Raw genomic sequence first — 6471 nt, forward strand, 5'->3', positions numbered from 1 at the left:
AGTGGTATGTCTATGGACTTACAACGTTAGAACGCGGGTTTCGATACCTGTGGCGCGCAGTGCACATAGAGACCTTTTTATAACTTTGTGTTTGACTGCACACAAACGAACGAAAAAATTAATTTAGGGCTATTATAAATTTTCTAAGCTGGCAAAACCTCGAAAGGTATTACTGGGTATAGATGTAGCCAAAGTTATTTCCCTGGGAGTAAAATATTAGGTCTGGAAAGAGTAGCCCAAGAGTTGGCGGTGGGTGGTGATGACTAGCTGCCTTCCCTCTAGTCTTACACTGCTAAATTAGGGACGGCTAGCACAGATAGCCCTCGAGTAGCTTTGTGCGAAATTCCAAAACAAACAAAGACATCATAGAAGTGTATGACGTCATGTTTTATTTCGTTCAAGAGTAAGACGCAGATATAATAATTATGTTAACCGTAATGGAGGATACATTTTAAGTAGTTTAAATATTAATGAAGCAGTCTTCAAAATAAGTTGTTGTATTTATAACTGTATACGTTATTTTTTATTTTTTAGTCATCAGCTGTACATCATTGGTTAGAATTTTATATGCAAAAACGGCTCGTCAGGGACGATGACCGAAGAAGGTCGAAACGTTGTTCGCTCTTCTATGTAAAGTGTTTTCTCAGCCCAAACGAGCCGTTTTTGCATATAAATTTCTCAACAAGTGGGTTTCTCGTCATCACTGATTGGTTAGAATGTGCTCTCTTGAAGGCGTGGAAGTGCAAGATGGCACAGAAAATGTTTGGTATGCTTTTCAATAGGCAGTCAGTGCTGTAGGCCTCTATGTTACCCAAGGTGATATCATGTGGGAAGTGTACAAGGAGTTTGATGATACCTTTCTTGGTACTCTACAAGTAAGTGTATAAATTTTGTACACAAAAGATCTAGTATTATAAAGAGTTTATTACATCCATTATTGCTTGCTTAAACGCTATAAAGTTGTCCAGGATGGTAAGAAAAACAATATCACATTGGGTTAACATTGTCATAACTTCTTGCCAGTTGAGATGTGTAATAATTAATTATGAATTCTATACACAACTTTGCAGAATATGTTGACTTCTGACAGTGTTAATTTCTGAGTTGTAAATATGTTCTTATAAACAGTTTTATGTTTGTATAATTACAGTTGTATCATTCTTTAGTTTCTTTCATATTTGAAATTATTCATTCTAATTTTTATTTTTAGGTAAGCTTTATAGTTATGCAATGAACCCACATGTGTGTATAGTCTTATTTACATTAGAAAATGAAAAGTAATTTATTATGTAACATTAACAATTATTTAAACAAGTATTCAAACATCCCAATATCTCTATACCATAGTTGTATCTGTAGGGCTGTCAAATGATAACTTTTTGTGAACAGTATTGTCAGTGGATATTTATACTAACTATTAATTGTGATGTGATATGAATAATGAGTAAAATTTTTGTGAAAACTGTAATCAGGTTTTTTAAATGATTTAGGTTTTATTCCATTGTTACTAAATAGATATGAAAGTAAGACAGTTTTATGTGCCTGTTAATCAAACACAGTGTAAAATACACTGAATACATCATAAAAATATATCAATAAATAACTGTATTAAATTCATTCAGCAATACATTTTAGGTTAATCAATTCAACACACTTGTTACTTATTTTCAGCTAACACTGATTACATAGTTTGGTGTACAGGAAAAATTAAAAAAATAGATAGTACAAGTAATTACAATAGAACTATAACATAATATTATCATAAATCATTGTAACTGTTCTGTGTTTTAAGAAAAGTATCTGAAACTTAAAGATTTATTTGTAAATAGTAATAATATATATACATGTGTAATGTATTAGAATTGAATGTGATTGTATTATATACAAAATACTGGTCCTCTAGAACACAAGAAAAACAGTTGCACTTATTAAAAGTCAGTTATATACTATTTTATATCGGATGTGGTTGTACAATATGCACTGATTTGTGTATTAAAAATTACTGCACTGTAACATAGTCAACACTTTGGATGTTTAACTTAGTAGTAAACTTATAATCAGTTAAACTACTCAACACTTTGTGTTATATTACTTTCATTGTTTAATTTACCTGTAACTACACTGCTAGTAACTCTAATAACAAAATGAATTAAATCGGCTACAGAATTCTTACGAGTAGATCGTATGAGTTATGATCAAGTGATTTCAAAGACTGTCCTTATTATTAGTAAGGTGATTTATATAAAAAATAACAGTTAATGATAAACATTTAAAATTTTGTAATTAAAATCCTCTGTTATGTATGTATACATATATATATCTTATCTATGGTAATGGAGGGTAAAAGGGATCCTGGATAATACAAAACAAAGAAAACTTGTATATCTGTGTATTTCTTAGCAAGATGAAAGTACTAGAAATGTAGTTTGACCTGATATTCAGTCTGACAGATTTCACAATATTCATTTAAATTATCCTTTTGTTTTATTTGAGTTTTTGAATGGTAGAACACAGAATGTAAAAACTAGTTCTGAAGTTTTGTATAACAACTTGTGAGATTCTCAGGATTCTTTTAAAAGATAAACTGGATAATTTGTCCATGGATGACTGAGTTAACTATAGCTTCATGTAAAAAGATAATACTTAATCATATTGAAATCTCTCTTTCTTTCTTGTTTGTCTGTAGGACACCCAGTTGAAAATCACTTCCATTTCTTTCTCTACTCATGAACAAGTTATCTGAAACTGTCTGTGGTCTGTCATCTTGTGGATCAACTATATTTTAGCCTTAGAACAGTGGAAACAACCTTATCGTAAGGTCAAAGGTCAGTAATATATATATATATATATATATATATATAAAGTTATAAGCTAATAAGTTTTACATGAAAAAGTAGAATAAATGTTGTAAGATGCAACAAAAAATTAAAAAATGTACCTTATATAATTTTCTATGGATAATAACATACAGTGTATTTTGGAATGTTTTTAATGTATTACTCTCCCCTGGAAATGCATCACTCATTGTGTCTTCATATTTGATAACTTAATGTTCTGGTAATCTTTACTTTTTTGTGGTTTACCTTTAATTGCATTACAGAGCTAAATATTGCTGGTATTGATTAAAATAAACTGAGTTAGTTACTATAATGCTTAAAACTAAGTGATGTTGAGAAAACCCACTTGTTGAGAAATATATATGCAAAAACGGCTCATTTGGGTTGAGAAAATATTTTATGTAGAAGAGCGAACAACATTTCGACCTTCTACGCAAGATATTTTCGCAACCCAAACAAGCCGTTTTTGCATATATAATGCCTAAAACTGTACAATTTATTTATGAAAGACTCATGTATGTTAACAAATGATGTATCATATACAGTTTATAACACAAAATATACCAGAAAGTAATTGAGCCTTTCAGGCTGGTTTCATCTAAGAAGAGGAGTTCAGATAGCTGTCTTACTCTGGATTATTTATGGAGAAGGTTAGACTAGAATAATAGTAAGTGTATAAAAAGTTTTTATATACTGTACTTCTGATTATACTTTCCTGTTTGTTTGAGGTGATGTGATATCCTTTGGTATAAATATTGTTAGTTTTGTGAGATATACAGAAACTTTTTTGAACAAATAAATGACTGTAATATTGTCTGCTAGAATGAACAAGCACTAGAACATTGTTCAAAATGTATATAAACAAACATAATGTTACAAATTAACCTCAGAGTCTACTATCACTTAATAATTTAAAAAAGCAATTATTTAGTATACATATCATTTTTATATTATTTATAAAATAGCTGATTGCTACTTTTTATTGTTCATTCTTAGTTTGGCCTTGTTTTATTTAGACTGTATATCCTTGCAATAATTGGGTAATGAGGTTTGTCACATTGACATGTAATTTGTTTTGTAAACGTCAATGATTTATGTTGATTTAAATATTGTTTGATAAAACAGTAGTTAAAAAAGGAAGTTTAAAACAATAAAGTGTTGAAATTACATCTTCAGATCCCACATGTCTACTGACTGATACAGGTATCATGATAGTCATGTCAGTTTTTATAACTCAACAATAAAAATTTACTTATCACACAGTTTGTTATTAAGGCTCTTTTTAACTGCATTTGTATCAGGTCATCTCATAAGTACTGTCCGAAAATTTAATGCAGAAAGTGCATCATCATTTCTGTCTCTGTAGGATGCTTTAATGACTGAGATTATGTAGTAGGACATGTATAAAATTCTTCAGACAAATAAAAGAAATTAATTTAACTCTACTTTTTCAGAGCATTAATCAAATAAACCTTCATGAAGATGGATGTGTCTGAGGAGCACATTAGGCATATAATACTTTATGAGTTTAAAAAATCAATAGTGCAGCAGAAACTACATGGAAACATTCAAGGTGTTTATGGTGTGGAGTCTCTCAATGAAAGAAAATGTCAAAGGTGGTTTCAGAAGTTCATATCAGGTGACTAAAGTGATGGTCCATGTTCAAGTCATCCTGTTGAGTTTAATGGTGACTTGCTGCTGGCAGCAACTTATGAAGATTGTGCTGTAACAGTTGAAGAACTAGAATAGAAGCTCAATTCAAACCATTTGACAGTTCACCATCATCTGTAACAGCTTGGAATGGTGTCAAAACTTGGAAAATGGGTTCCACATGATTTGACAGTAGCCAACCTTGGAGCAAGAGTGGACATTTGCACTTCTCTCCATGAACATACCTTGCTTTTTTTTGGACAGTTTAGTAACTGGAGATGAAAAATGTACATGTTATAAAAATGTTAAGTGTCTCAGACAATGGCTCAATGTAGGTAAACTGGCTAAAGCACAGCCCATAATGGACCTCCACCTTAGGAAAGCCTTGTTAAGCATTTGGTAGGATATCTTTGGTGTGATCCACTTTGAGTTGCTGCCACTCAATCTAAAGATTACATCAGACTTCTATTGTCAACAGTTAGAGCATTTGAATGTTGCACTGAAAAGAAAGAGGCCTGCTTTGGTCAGTCGTATATGTATTGTGTTACACCAGGATAATGCATGGCCCCATACAGCAAGGATCACATTTATAAAGATTGAAGAGATAGACTGGGAGAATCTTCCACATCCTCCTTATTTTCCAGTCCTTGCACCATCTGATTATCATCTGTACTGGATTAGTATGAGCTGAGAATTTGTCTCCAGTATATAAAATGGAACTTGTTGGTTTAAATAATAAGGAAGTTTTCATTGTTACTTAGCACTGTGATGTGTGTGTTATTTTTGCTTATTTTAATCTTATGTGGAAATACTTTTTGCCAGCAATCAGAACATAGAAACAAAACTGACAATGAATAGTAGAGCCTTAGCAATATATGTAAACATCTGTAATGAATGTTTTGAACTACACATATTTCATCTTCAACAAAAATCAATAAAATTAATTAATTAAACAATCTTTAGTATAAATATTAATATAATAATACAATGAACAGTGTTATACATATTAATATAAACATACAGTGTTTAGGAAGTTATAAAACTTTCAATTTACAAAGAAACAAATGTATGTGGGAGTGGGTTTGAATATCTACTGAGGTTTCAACTTTCATTTATAATATATATACTTTCTTTTATTATCAGTTTGTTATCATTACATCCATAAGTTATTACTAAAAAAATTTTATTAAGAAATGGGATATGATGATGACGTTTAATTGTAGAATATATAGGAAAGTTAAGTGTAGTTAGAATATTAACTACAGTTCTGTTAGAAACTTTCATGTGTTTCAAGGTATGTATTAATAAGTGATGGGAAGTTTTGTCTACGTAGGGAATCTTACAGTTACCATCTTAGTTGTTTATGATAAATAGGATTTTAGTGAATCAAGCAATAAAATACATTGTTTGTATAACCTTATTGTTACTGACTAATCATACAAATCACAGGCAGTTGAGAACCGCGAGTGATTTAGTAATTAATTTTATGTTACTGCAGAATATTTCAACTTGTATCATCTTTATGGTAACAGATACCCTGTTACCTTAAAGTTCAAAACACGACAAAATAAACGTTTAGTGGAATTAAAATATTTATAAAAATATAAGGTTTTATATAGAAAGTTTAATAACTTATACATTTTGTTTTAAAAATGGCAGACATTTATAATAGTTTTGTAAAATTTAGTTTTGTGAAAATAAAATAGTGTTTTCTTGGAACTGATATACAAATATATAATAAACACGTACACACAAACACTTGCTAGCACGCTGTTTGGCAACCTTTATCTCTAGACATCAATGTTTATATAGTAGTGGACATAGTAACAATAGAACAAACTTTTATATGAAAAATAAAAATAGCAAGTTAAAAAATGAATTTTAAATTCTGGAAAACTTATTTCACTTTAACAAAACTGGGAAGTCAGTTCATAGAATTTCTTATATCCTGAGACTGGTTATTTCCAGTTAGTATATTAACATT

At 30.3% G+C, this 6471-nt stretch overlaps 1 long non-coding RNA gene across 1 annotated transcript; it reads left to right on the top strand.

Annotated features, from left to right (window-relative positions):
• Positions 1-728: 728 nt before the first annotated feature.
• LOC143242592 (uncharacterized) lies at positions 729-6206 on the top strand. The gene is made up of 4 exons (XR_013022982.1): positions 729-875; positions 2687-2825; positions 3383-3504; positions 4292-6206. It is a non-coding gene; the product is annotated as an uncharacterized LOC143242592 (long non-coding RNA).
• The last annotated feature ends 265 nt before the right edge of the window (positions 6207-6471 follow it).

Source organism: Tachypleus tridentatus, unplaced genomic scaffold (genome assembly GCF_004210375.1).
Source record: "Tachypleus tridentatus isolate NWPU-2018 unplaced genomic scaffold, ASM421037v1 Hic_cluster_2, whole genome shotgun sequence".
NCBI classification, from domain to species: domain Eukaryota; kingdom Metazoa; phylum Arthropoda; class Merostomata; order Xiphosura; family Limulidae; genus Tachypleus; species Tachypleus tridentatus.